Source organism: Gossypium arboreum, chromosome 3 (assembly GCF_025698485.1).
Source record: "Gossypium arboreum isolate Shixiya-1 chromosome 3, ASM2569848v2, whole genome shotgun sequence".
NCBI classification, from domain to species: domain Eukaryota; kingdom Viridiplantae; phylum Streptophyta; class Magnoliopsida; order Malvales; family Malvaceae; genus Gossypium; species Gossypium arboreum.
The window spans coordinates 134,521,216-134,536,534 of record NC_069072.1 but is presented as its reverse complement, the minus strand read 5'-3'; the positions used below and the strand labels follow the sequence as shown (position 1 = coordinate 134,536,534).

The 15,319-nt window shown below is 30.5% G+C and overlaps 1 long non-coding RNA gene across 1 annotated transcript; it reads left to right on the top strand.

The window, feature by feature from the left end:
• Positions 1–3,409: 3,409 nt before the first annotated feature.
• Positions 3,410–5,820, top strand: LOC128290434 (uncharacterized). Its single transcript, XR_008280283.1, has 2 exons — positions 3,410–3,550; positions 5,531–5,820. It is a non-coding gene; the product is annotated as an uncharacterized LOC128290434 (long non-coding RNA).
• The last annotated feature ends 9,499 nt before the right edge of the window (positions 5,821–15,319 follow it).

Sequence of the window (15,319 nt, the reverse complement as noted above, 5' to 3'; positions counted from 1 at the left end):
ATTTAATCCAAAATCATATTTTGGAAAAATTATGCTTTTGCCCCTAAAATTTTGAATTCATTACAATTTAGTCCCTAGCTCATAAAAATGAAAATTCATGCAATTTAATACCAATCCATGCTAGTCGAATATATTACGTCCATTCCATTTATTTCACATTTTTACCTTGAATTTTTTCTATTTTTCAATTAAATCCCTAAATGACAAATTCATAAAAAATTCCTTTACAAAAGTTGCTCAACTATCATCAAACATTCATTTTCATCCATCAAACATAAAAAAAAACTAATATAAATTCATGGTGAAACCTTATAATTTTAAAAAATTTTCAAATTAGTCCCCAGGCTAGCTAGATTAAGCTACAATAACTCCAAAAACATAGAAATCATTCGAGCAAAAATACACTTACATGCACTAATGAGTATTGTCCGAGTGCTTGGATGCTTAAAAATGGTGATTTCCTTAGGTTAAAATTTGGATAAGGAAGAAAAAAGGATGATAACCTTATTTTTTTTTTATCATTTTTACTAACTTAATTTATTAAATTACTAATATAACTTTTACTAAATACATTAATGGTGTCCATAATTTTCCACTATTTAAATTAATAGTTTAATTACCATTTAAGGCCACTCATGTTTTAATTTCATAGCAAATTGACACCTTCTTCTAATAGAACACAAGTTTCACACTTTATGCGATTTAGTCCTTTTCATCAAATTAAGCATGCAAACGATAAAATTTCTTCACGAAATTTCTATACGATGCTACTATCATGTTGCATACCTTAAAATAATAATAAAATAAATTTTTTGATGTCAGATTTGTGGTCCCAAAACCACTATTTTGATTTCACTGAAAACGAGTTATTACAATAACCCTAACTGTAGGTCCTATTATAGCCATTCAAAGCAAACTGCTTAGACTGAGTGTCACCATTGCCTTTCTACTGACTCACCAAATTGTCTTGGAAAGGGAAATATGAGATCAATGGATACTCAAGTTGTTGATGCCACAACTCGTACTGACTCATATTCAACTGAAAGACTTGCCAAGATAATGCTGACTTTCTCTTGCTCAGATATCATACTGCCAGTTGCAATTAAGTTATCACACTTATTTTTAATCTTGAAGAGATATTCTTTGACAATGAAGTGACCCTTCTTTTGAGAATACAAAGCATGATTTAGATTAGAAATCTTGACACTAGACTTAGCGACAAATCTTCTCTGAATGGTTGCCCAAAAATCAAAGCTAGTATGCACACTAGTTAGATACAAAAACACTTCATCACTCATAGTGGATAACAATTAGAAAGACAGAAGCTTGTCTTGCTGTCTATGCATTAAAAAATCTGGATTCTTAACCAAATAACCATCTTTACCTACCAAGAATTGAGGAGTAGTAATAGTGCCCAAAACATACCCTTGAAGATCATATCCTTTAAGTATTAAGAGAATTTGATGTTTCCATAAAAGAAAATTATTGTCACCAAGTTTGACAGTATCATGTTTTGGAAAATGTTGAATTTTCCTAATGCTGGTAAAAGAAACTGACCTTGGGTCAGTTTGATGAGGATTCACTCTCCTCATTTCCAGGAATTACCTCTAGAGCCATGACAAAACTAGCAAACTTTTAGCAACTCTAAAAAAATCATATCTCGCAGTAAGAAACCATAGCTCTTGATACCATGTCAGAATAGAGAACCAACAACCAAAGATTAAAGGGTCTATTCATTTCATTGATAAAGACTCTAATAATCCAATAAGGACCGAGTCTGCTCTTTATACAACATTAAGCTGACAAGAAGTTGAGATTAGTACTAATAACTCTCCCTACTGATCTTCAACTACTTATCAGCTAGAAACATAAACAGTTACAATAGTTAACATACTTAATTGACTAACTGACATTAACTAACTTTTAACTACAATAACTAACTACATTGCAGTAGCATTAATAGCTAGTAGACTTACCTAAGTACATTCCTTAACAAGTGTGTTTATTAGTAGTTCATCTTAGAAACATATAAGTTGTACATACCCAATTTTGCCAACCCATTTCTAAATACTAACCCAAACCCCAAATGTTAATAACCCATTAAGCCCAACTAATACATTAGCCAACCTAAAATTTAAACCCCATTTACAACCAACCCAAACCCCAAACAATACCCAAAACCCAAATAGCCCACTAAACCTAGCCCAACAGCCATCACCCTAACCCTTATCAGCCTCCACTTGCCTTCTGTTGCCCACTTGCGCCACTAACCCTGCAGCACCGGCCACCTGCCCTCTGCACCCCCATGCCACTGTCACGTCCACCGTTCAACTGCTCCTGTAAGACAAGAAAAGAGACAAGACAGGAAATATTAAATAAAAGTGTTGTAAAGGCTATAAAAGCCAATTTAGATTTCTGTAAAAAGGGGGGTTCGACAAGTTCAATCAAAAATACAAAAACCCATTCGATTTTTTTGAGCAAATATCACTTCCATCAGCATTTAAATAAAATAATATCATCAAATCAAAGAAATATATCAGAGATTGAAGAAACAAAAGGGTGATAAAACCAAAGGTAAAATTTTTTTTTATTTTCGTTACTGTTTTGGGCTTGTTTTTCACACACAAATATTAAAAGAATATTACAAATCCATAAAAATAATATATAAAAAATAAAAAGAAAAAAATTAAAAAATTTTACCTTCTCCGGCCACCGTGCATGATGGCCAGCGCCGGCGACGGATGGCAGCCGGTGAGGGTCCTGTGACCAGCCCCCTGGCAGGGATTCCCTCTCCATTTCCTCTTCTCTCCCTTTTTTTTCTCTTCTGCCCTCTCAAATGATTTTTTTTTAAAATTTCTATCTTTTATAGGGGACCAAAACGGTGCTTTTTGGTCCCCCCTTTTAAACAAAAACAACGTCGGTTTGACCCCGGGGCGGGTCGACCCGACCCGCTCCAGGCCAGGATCCGCGTGTTTTTGAGCGGAAGGGCTGTAACACCCTAATTTTCGGGAATTCTGTGAATGTTGGCAAAATTTCATGCTTTAATTTTGTCATTTGTGAGTGTAATTATGAAATAGGACCTATGTGAAAATGTTTGAAAATGCTATAGGCTAAATTGAAGTGGCCAAATAAATAGGAGTGCAAAATAGGAGGATTTGCATGACAAACCTCCCATTTTACATGAAGTGGCCAGCCATCATGTTGTTGTAGACAAAATGTGCACTTGATATCCATAATTTATGGTACAAATTGATACAAATTGATAATGGGTTAGGTAAATGTTCCATAATAATGGGTTAGGTAAATGTTTCATGATAATGGGTTAGGTAAATGTTCCATGATAATGGGTTAGGTAAATGTTCCATGATTGGAATTTCATGTCTTTTGTATTAAAGAATTAAATGGATGAAATATGAAATTTTATTAAAAGAAAAAGGGGTGAAAAGAACAAAGTTTTGTCCATCTTTGTTCATCATAGCCTAAAGTTAGAGAAGAGAAAAGAGAGGAGAAAGCTCTTGAATGTTCGGTCACTTGGGGAAGAAAATTAAAGGTAAGTTCATGGTAGTTTGCTTCTATCTTGGTGTTCATGAGTTCTTCTTGATTCTACCTTAACTCTTGAAGCATATTTTGGTTTTTGGTTGTGTTGTGAGCATTTGGTCATGAATTAAAATGAAGGAAATGGTTGTTGTTTCATGTTCTTTTGATGAAAAATGGAAGATAGGTGAAGTTGAGCCAAACAAATGAGCATGCATGTGCCTTAGATGCTAAGGAAAAAAATCGGCTAATATGTTGTGCTTTAAAATGATGAAATGGAGATTATACTTAAGTAAAATCATAGATATGTGATGATTGATTGGTGATATACATGTTTAAAAAAAAACATGCATGCAAGTTATGTGTGAAAGAGTGATTTGGTAATAAATCTGCTTGGGACAGCAGCAGTAACGTGATTTTGGAAAATCACCATAAATTGTGGGAGATGAGTTAAAAGCTGCATAAATTATGTAATTAACGATCAATGAGTCTAGTTTCAAATGGAATAAACTAGAACATATTTTGAATTCGGTACAATGAGAAATTTGATTCGTAATGAAGAGTGGTCAGATTAGTCAAACAGTGAAACATGCGACATTTTGAGAAAAATCTGGCATTGATTGGCCAAACCAAAAATTCTGAAAATTTTATGGATATAAGATATATGAGTCTATTTTCAGGAAAAATTAACGGCACTTGATTTGGAGTTTTGTAGCTCCAGTTATAAATGATTTGGTGACTGTTGCTCAGGAAGACAGCTTGCAGTGAAATTATGATTATGTGGTAAACATTGACAAAAATTTGTTAATGAGTTGCTTTATTTCTTATAAGCTTACTATGATCTGTAGGTGTGGTTGGCCGAATATTGTAAGGGGTTAATACGTAGTTTGTATTTGAATAGTTAGATTAGCGTGTTAGTAATCCAATTGTAGGCGGTTCGTGTGTAGATCTCATCAGCATATCGTCGCAAACAGGTGTGTAACTAACACCCTCTTTCTTAGTCTGGATCGGCAAAAGTCAAAAACCCGAAATGCCGAAAACTGGTATTTTGTAGATTTGCGAGTGTACGAATGCTCGTGAGGTAAATCGATTAATGTTTTTGGTAAACTGCAAAATTTGGACTGCAAAGTGCATGATTTCTGTGCCCTCGATATTTTTAGGCTTAATGGACCAAAATTGGAATGATGGGCCAACTGCCCAATTCGTAAGAACCCTCGCACGTGATTCTCGTTAGTACGTGAAAAGTAGTAATATGCATGAAAAACACTAAAATAGATAAATTACTGATATACCTTTAAAAGTGGAAAATTTACAATTTTACCCCTAGTAGATAAATTACCGAAATACCCCTAGGTTAAATTGACCTAAATGCATGTTTGATTGTTGTTATTTATCGCATGCCATGTTGTTATTATCGATGCATGGGAATGGGATATTGACAGAGGAAGTACTGAAAGTGGCTTGTCCACGTCATCGGAGGCTTTGCCTCAATTTATCGTTAATCGAGCAAGAAGGTCGCAATCGTGGAGTGTTAAATTTGGGTGGGTTGAGCTGTTCCCCACATAGAGTGTATGGTCGGTATGGGTGGAGTGTAGTGGTTGGTGGGTTGAGTAGTCTCCCAGATGGGCTTGCATATGTTTACCGATGTTGCATGTATTTTGAAATAGGCCTATGGGCCATATTGTTATCTGAATAAGGGGCTAAGGCCCAGTTTATTGTAATCTGAAAAGGGCTCTGGCCCAGTACCACTGTTACCCAAATGGGCTTGCATATGTTTACTGATGTTGCATGTATTTTGAAATGGGCCTATGGGCCATACTGTTATCTGAATAAGGGGCTAAGGCCCAGTTTATTGTAATCTGAAAAGGGCTCGCCCAAGACCACTATTACTGAATGGGCTTAGGCCCAATAGGCTTGAGCTGACTTGGGCTTTGAATGGGTTTTCCTTACACACTGAGTTTCCCCAAACTCACCCCTTTTATTTTCATCCACGCAGGAAATCCCCAACCATAGTGGGCTTGGAGCTGTGAGGGAATTCGGAGTGGCCACCCATTCTGAAAGTTTGATTTTCTTCTGGTGAACTAGACATCCTTTTATTTACGTTTGAAGTTTTGGGTTTTTAAATGTAATAAGGCCGCTTAATTATTTTTGATGGTTTTAATATGTATTACTAAGATAGGTATTACTTATTTTAAATGTTGAAATTGGATAGCTTTAGGGCGCGTTTTCAAAAACAACAATTGATTTCAAAATAACACGACAACAAGCAAAGCTTCCGCAATGAAAGTATTTTCCAAAATTAATCACTTTTCCTAAAAATGACATAATCAAATCGGTTTCCTAGAAATATCCATGACGTTAAGGTGTGGCAATGGCGGTATGCATGTCTAGGATTGGATCCGAAGGGAGCTTGGTACTTAAGCAGTCCGATGGACTCACCACCTCTTTTCCGGTTTCCTACCGGTGCATGACTTCCATTCACTTTAACCTATAATGAAATTATCTTTTAAAACACTAAGTAAGTTTTTCTGGATCAACAATATAAAATGTATTGAACGCTTCGATGTGGCATGTCGGATCCGGTCATAACGTCTGGGCCGGGTTTGGGGTGCTACAAGGGCAATTTGCGCATTTGGCCCTTTACAATCAAGTTTTTCGTTATTTTTAATTGGACCCTAGAATTTTTCATTGTTTTCAATTTAGTCCCCGTGCATACGCTACGTTTTGATAACAGGGAAATATTACCGTTTTGGTCCCTTCACTTTTCTCGCGTGTTCTAATAAGTCCTTTCCTCTTTTCTTTCTTTTAAAATTCGCCCAAAACTTTGACTCTAATTCAATTTTTGTCCCTTTTCATTTTATTTATTTATTTATTTTATTTTCGTTTTTTATATTGTTATTATTATTCCTAATATTATTAATACTATTATTTCTACTATTATTGTTATTATTAATATCCTAGTTACTAACATATAATTATTTTTAATATATTATTATTAGTTATTACTATTTTAGTATTATTATTATATGTAATATTAGTATAGGTTTTATTATTTATGTACGTATATATATATAGTATTATCTTAATTACTTTATTTTAATATTATTATTATATTATGTTTTTATATTACATCATCATTTTTAGTATTCTTGTTATATAATATTAGTGTATATTTTATTATATGTATACATTTATATTTGTACATAGTATCACTTTCTACTTTATTTTAATATTTTTATATTATGTCTATGTATGTGAATTTAATATACTTATGTATCATATTACATATATCTTTTATATCGTTATATCCGCTTTTAATACCATACTTTTATATATATTATTATGAACACGCATTAATATTGTTAGTTATGTATCTTTATACTATTATAGTATATTCCTAACACCATTATTATATATATATATATATATATACTTTATGTAACATATTAATAGTTGTTCTTTTATTATTATTATTACCTTCTTTGAGATATATGTATATTATATGTATTCTTTTAACATGTGCTACATATATATATTTTTATTCTATGCTATGTATATATATATTTTTCAATATTGTTGTTTGAATTATATGTCATCTTATGTATATATTTTTAATATTCTTAGCTATATTTGATATACTATTCCCATGTATATATTATTATTACATTTATTTTATTCCTATTATATTTATTATTAGTACATATATTTCAATATGCGTGTATATATATTTTTATAGTATTAGTTTCATATGTTATTATACTCATTAATATACTTATTATTTTCCATATTGTCACTTATGATCTTAATATTATTATATGTTATTTGGTGTACATATATCTTTTATTGTTACTATTGTTACTATTATTATTAGTATATGTCTGTTATATATGTATATTGTATATGTTCATTTTAAATATGTTATATATATATATATATATATATATATGTATATGTATTATGTACCCATATTAGTATGATTATGTAAACCTTTTTCATCCTATTTTACGTACATATTCTTAATATCATTATTATGTATACGCACTCATTGTTTCCATTTCTTGCTTAATTCTAGAATTACGCTTAATATCACATACATTTTTATCGCTTTTTAATACTATTGTCCCACTTATTATTTGCTTCAATATATTTCTAGCTCTTTCATTTATTTATTTTTATTTCATATCAATTTTGCTTTGCATTACTTCGAAAATCTTATTTTTGTTTTCTAATTAATTTTAATACATGAGGCAACGTATCGGTTTAACACTAAGTGGTTAATTTCATCGCTATGTTGGGTGAATCAATCAATTCGTGTTAAAACGGTATGTCCTTCTCAAAAATAAAAAATTTTAAAAATTCTCGTGTCTCAACTGGATCACGATTAAATGTTACATTGAACCCGCATTTTTGAAATTTGAGATGACACATATTTAACCAGGTACCAATTTTGGGCGTTACGAGGGTGCTAATACCTTCCTCGTGCGTAACCGACTCCCGAACCCTATTTTTCTCTAATTTTCACGTAGACCTAAATTTGGCCATCATTTTTTTCAAAAATAAATTTCTTTTCAAAAAAAGATGATTTACTAGGTGTCCGATCACACCTATAAAAAGATCGGTGGCGACTCCCTTTTCTTAATAAAATCGAAAGTCAACTTTCAAATATTTAATAAATCGCCACAATTAGCGACCAAGCTAAAATTTTTTTTTTACGTCGCTACATAAGTTTTATCGGAAAGTAAAAGTTTATTTGTATGTGAGGTTATTTGAGTGCAAAAATTTGTACATCATGAAGCTGGTTTTACCTTAAGTTTTTGGGTAGTTTAGAGCTTTAATCATCGGGGATACTATGATAATTGTTTAATTGATTTATTCTTTGAGTTAAGCTCAACAGAGATAGAATATTTATTCTAATTACGTAAACAATTTTGATTTTTAACTTTCCTTTTCTATTTTACTCCAAAATTTTGTTCAATCGAGTATTACAACATCTATTTCAACAACAAAGTGTAACATTTGCAAATCAATGTGGAATTTCACAAAAATTCCTTAATTCTTACAAAAACACAATTTTTTTTTTAAGTAGTGCTAGATGTCGACAAATGTAATTTAGGGAAGTGATGTTACATATATTCACTTATCGAACTTTTGAACTTTGAAAAAAAATTGAGATCTATATTGTTGAAAAACATGAATAACTTATATTATCCTATAAATGTGCCAAAAACAAATTGTAGATGCAATTTTTATGTTGAGAATATGAGAAAAATGTTTGGAGACAAATTTTAATTTTATTAACTTTGAAAGTTACGTTAGAATTTAAAAAAAATAAACAAGAAAAAATCTTTTACCCTTTTCTTCAACAAAATTTTGAGTTTCGACTTAATCAATAAAACATGCTTCAATGTATTTCTAAATTTAATCTTAGAAAACGAGATTGATATCCTTAAAAGACAAGATTCAAAAAAAAAACATTTAAAATTTCTTGAAAACATGCATAGTGTGGCTCAAAATTTATTCAACACCTATAATACTTTGGAGACGACTTCTTGAAAATTTAGACTTTTTTTTTTTTTTAACAACGCCATCTAAGTAGGTGAAAGAGCTAGTAAAAATATGTTAAATTCTTATGTTAGTCCTGTAATTTGCAAAAGTTATAGATTTAATCTTTATACTTCAATTTAATCGATTTTAATTTTTGTACTTTTCAAATTTTGAAATTTCTATCCTAGCCAAAACAACAGCAGATAAATTCAATTATTAGTTATGTACTATACGTACAATTATAGATTTGGTCCATATTTTCCAATTGAATCATTCTAAATTATGAAAGTTCAGTTTTGATGCAAATAACAACCCATTAATCTATTAATTGGATTTTTAGGGAGTAATATGTGGAAATAATAAATTGACATGACATTACATATATGATAATATGTTTGCCGCATTAGATTTTGAAAATAGTGCATAACTTACCTTAATGAATTTAATGGCTATCGTTTGGTGAGGGCTGGAATTTCAAATTTTGAAAAGTATAAGTAATAAAAACGATCAAATTAAAGTACAAGAACTAAATTTACAACTTTTGTAAAGTACAGAAACTAATAACAAAATTTAACCTTGAAAATATGATTTAGCTATAAAAATTTTCTAGAAAATTGTTTCTTATTTATTACTTAATTAATTTAGAAATGAAATAATGAATCAGAGATATTTCATCTATATGTATTTAATTAATTATGATATCATAGCAAATAATGGCATGATTTTTACATTATAAATTAAATAATTAATCCTATAAATTAATTCTATAAATTAATTTAATTCAAAAAACACTATGATTTTGGGAATTTTATTGAAGTTATTTCCATATTCACATGTTTTTCCCCATATTCACATGCCTTTTTTTTTAGAATATATTCTCACATAACTATTGGGAAACGTCATTTTCATTTTGTTCGCAACTTTTGGTGCTTTTGAAAGCCAATCATAAAAATGATTCCACTTTTTTACCAAAAATTTCATTGAATAGTACCACTTTATACACTTATGGAAAGGTTAAAATATATTGGTAGTCCCTATGCTTTGATAAATTTAATATTTAGTTTTTATACTTAAAAAGTTAAAAATCAAGTATTTTTTCTCATTTAAATATCCCAGCCTAGTAACTAAAGTCGTAAATATTTTTTGTTAAAATTTTGTAAGTTATCCTCATATAACGTGGTATAAGATTGATAGGAAATCAATGACAATAATAATTGGACTAGGATTTTTTAAATTGAAAAAGTAGGAGGATTGACTTTTAAACTTTTAAAGTATAGGGACTAAATCTCAAATTATATACAAATACAAAGACTAGCAACATTTTTAACCTTGTGAAAAAGACATATAAGTAGTATTAATGCTACTTTATATATTTGAATAACTAGCAAAATAGGCCCGAGCACTAAAGCCTACTCATGTTGATCTGAGTTTGAGAAAGTCCAAGCCTATAAAAGATTGAGCTCAAAAAAGTTTGAGCCCGAGACCAAGAAATCTAAGCACTATAGAACTCAAGCTTGAGAAAGCCCGAGTTCATAAGAATTCGAGTGAGCCCAACATAAATCCAACCCAAAGCTCAAAAAGGTCTGAATTTATAACTGAACAACCCTAATAAACATTAATAATTAATATAATATATAATATTACTTAAAATAAAAATAAATGATAATTATTTATTTTATGTAAATATATTCATAAGCATTACATATTTATATTAAAATTCTATTAATAGCAAATATATTTGATAATAATTTTTATGTTAAATTATAAAATGAAATAATTTTTAAAATATTAATTGAATATAAAATATTTTTCGTACTATAATTATATATGTATATAAAATATTTAAAATTATTAATTATAAAAATATATAAAATTTGAATTTAATGATAAATATAAAATATAAAATGACATAATATATTAATTTAATAATATGAAAAACAATGTTATACTTATCACAAATGATGAAACATGAATTATTATACAATACTAATAACATTACTAATAATTTTAATTTTAAAGTATATTTATTTTAATAAAAAACCTAAAACAATATAAATAAGAAAATTTAAAAGTTGTTTTACAATTAGAGGAAAAATGAAATGATCTAAATAAAATATATTAATAAATAAAGTCATAGAAATGTATAAATCCAATTTTTAATACAATTGCATAATACCAACCCACTTTAAGTCCAACTCCCAAATTCCAAGTACGAGTAACATCAAAAATTTCAACCTATATCTTTATATTTATTTTAATTCGGATTGAGTTTATTTTTATTTAGGTTGAATTTTGAATAAAGTTTAATTTGAATTTTGAATAAAGTTTAATTTGGACTTAAGTTTTGATTTGAGTTTAAATATAAATTATATTTAACGGTGAAAAGTCAAATAATTCGGTTTAAATGATTCTAAATTTCAAAACTGAACCTAGACCTACAACACTAAATTAACCAATTACCTAAATCAATCTTAAACTGAAATCACCAAATTGAATTGAAAAAATTGAATTTACCAACTGATTTGATTGTATTGGCTCGATTTTGTCGATTAAGTCGGCTTTACTCGTTAAATATAATAGACGTTATACTATTACATAATATAATAATATAGTATATAACTATTACTAAAACTATTAATACATATATAACTATTATATTATAGATTATAATAAAAATAATAGTATTACATAATATTATAATGTTTAATCTATGCATATATATAAATTATTAATATATTATATAATAGGAGGGCTAACTTTCAATGTAACACCCTAAACCCGACCTAGAAGTTATGACCGAATGTTGAGGAATTACATTAACTTGTTTAAAAACCTTTGTTTCAATCAAACTAAAAACACATTTCAAAAACATAAAATTCTGGCAAAACTCTTATAGACATTTTAGAAAAAAAAAACTTAAGTTCGAAAACACTTAATTAAAACCCAGAATTCGAATTCAAAGTCGCATGTTTTGAAAGTACTAACGTGGCCAGATCATTTTAAGTATTAAAACAAACACTTTTTAATATCATTTGCTTACTTACAAAAAAACTCTTTAAGGGTTACTTAGCTTGTAGCGGAAAACTTTTAGAGTTTAAATTTTGAAAAATCAAATTTTAATTTTTCCCCCCGAGGTTTTGCAATATCATGTTCGCAGATATCTATATCGACAAATTAAATGGAAACCAAAACAAACCCAAAAAAAAAATTACAATCCCCCCAAAAGCCTAAATTAAATAATTACGAAAACCACCAATTTTAATTTAACGATAAAATCATCTGAGCTCCTACACACCGTATGACCCCAATTTACCGATTACCTAAAACATCAAAAATAAAATAAAAGAGTAAGCTATAGAACTTAGTGTATAACTAAAACTCAAATTGAGATTACACATTATCATATACAATATAGAAAGCCATAGAAAATTTCTTAATGATCAGTCAAACAAAATTGAGTCCGCATAATTATGCCAATGCAATATTTTTCAAAAAATCATAATGCGGATTTTGCAGAAAACATCCTACCCCACTCCGCTACACACCAAAATAGAGTTCTCCCTCGAACTCTGTAACGCCCCAATTTTCGGGAATTCTGTGAATGTTGGCAAAATTTCATGCTTTAATTTTTGTCATTTGTGAGTGAAATTACGAAATAGGACCTATGTGAAAGTGTTTGAAAATGCTATAGGATAAATTGAAGTGACCAAATAAATAGGAGTGCAAAATAGGAGGATTTGCATGACAAACCTCCCATTTTACATGAAGTGGCCAGTCATCATGTTGTTGTAGACAAAATGTACACTTGATATCCATAATTTATGATACAAATTGATACAAATTGATAATAGGTTAGGTAAATGTTTCATGATAAGAATTTCATGTCTTTTGTATTAAAGAATTAAATGGATGAAATATGAAGTTTTATTAAAAGAAAAAGGGGTGAAAAGAACAAAGTTTTGTCCATCTTTGTTCATCATAGCTGAAAGTTAGAGAAGAGAAAGGAGAGGAGAAAGCTCTTGAGTGTTCGGTCACTTGGAGAAGAAAATTGAAGGTAAGTTCATGGTAGTTGGCTTCTATCTTGATGTTCATGAGTTCTTCTTGATTCTACCTTAACTCTTGAAGCATATTTTGGTTTTTAGTTGTGTTGTGAGCATTTAGCCATGAGTTAAAATGAAGGAAATGGTTGTTGTTTCATGTTCTTTTGATGAAAAAAATGGAAGATAGGTGAAGTTGAGCCAAACAAATGAGCATGCATGTGCCTTAGATGTTAAAGGGAAAAATCAGCTAACATGTTGTGCTTTAAAATGATGAAATGGAGATTATTATTAAGTAAAATCATAGATATGTGATAATTGATTGGTGATATACATGTTTAAATAACATGCATGCAAGGTATGTGTGAAAGAGTGATTTGGTAATAAATCTGCTTGGGACAGCAGCAGTAACGTGAATTTGGAAAATCACCATAAATTGTGGGAGATGAATTAGAAGCTGAATAAATTATGTAATTAACGATCAATGAGTCTAGTTTCAAATGGAATAAACTAGAACATATTTTGAATTCTGTACAATGAGAAATTTGATTCGTAATGAAGAGTGGTCAGATTAGTCAAACAGTGAAACATGGGAAACTTTGAGAAAAATCTGGTATTGATTGGCTAAACCAAAAATTCTGAAAATTTTATGGATAGAAGATATATGAGTCTATTTTCAGGGAAAATTAACGGAACTTGATTTGGAGTTTCGTAGCTCCAGTTATAAATAATTTAGTTACTGTTGCTCAGGAAGACAGCTTGCAGTGAAATTATGATTATGTGGTCAACATTGACAAAAATTTGTTAATGAGTCGCTTATTGATTTCTTATAAGCTTACTATGATCTGTAGGTGTGGTTGGCTGAATATTGTAAGGGGTTAATACGTAGTTTGTATTTGAATAGTTAGATTAATGTGTTAGTAATCCAATTGTAGGCGGTTCGTGTGTGGATCTTGTCAGCATATCGTCGCAAATAGGTGTGTAACTAACACCCTCTTTCTTAGTCTGGATCGGCAAAAGTCGAAAAGTCGAAATGCCGAAAATCGGTATTTTGTAGATTTGCGAGTGTGCGAATGCTCGTGAGGTAAATCGATTAATGTTTTTGGTAAGCTGCAAAATTTGGACTGCAAAGTGCATGATTTTTGTGCCCTCGATATTTTTGGGCTTAATGGGCCAAAATTGGAATGATGGGACAACGGACCCAATTCGGTAAGAACCCTCGGTACGTGATTCTGTTAGTACGTGAAAAGTAGGAATATGCATGAAAAACCCTAAAATAGATAAATTACTGAAATACCTTTAAAAGTGAAAATTTACGCTTTACCCCTAGTAGATAAATTATGAAATACCCCTAGGTTAAATTGACCTAAATGCATGTTTGATCGTTGTTATTTATCGCATGCCATATTGTTATTATCTCGATGCATGGGACCGAGATATTGACGAGGAAGTACTGAAAGTGGCTTGTCCATGTCTTGGAGGCTTTGCCTCAATTTATCGTTAATCGAGTAGCAAGGTCAAGAATCTGTGGAGTGTTAAATGGGTGGGTTGAGCTATTCCCACATGGAGTGTATGGCTGGTACGGTGGAGTGTAGTGGTTGGTGGGTTGAGTAGTCTCCCAAATGGGCTTGCATATGTTTATTGATGTTGCATGTATTTTGAAATGGGCCTATGGGCCATACTGTTATCTGAATAAGGGGCTAAGGCCTAGTTTATTATAATCTGAAAAGGGCTCTGGCCCAGTATCACTATTACTTGAATGGGTTTAGGCCCAATAGGCTTGAGTGACTTGGGCTTTGAATGGGTTTTCCTTACACTTTGAGTTTCCCAAACTCACCCTTTTATTTTCATCCACGCAGAAATCCCCAACCATAGTGGGCTTGGAGTCGTGAGGGAATTTGAGTGGCCACCGCTCGAAAGTTTGATTTTCTTCCGTGAACTGGAAATCCTTTTATTTACGTTTGAAGATTTGGGTTTTTAAATGTAATAAGGCCGCTTAATTATTTTTGATGGTTTTAATATGTATTACTAAGATAGGTATTACTTATTTTAATTGTTGAAATTGGATAGCTTTAGGGCGCGTTTTCAAAAACAACAATTGATTTCAAAATAACACGACAACAAGCAAAGCTTCCGCAATGAAAGTATTTTTCCAAAATTAATCACTTTTCCTAAAAATGACATAATCAAATCGGTTTCCTAGA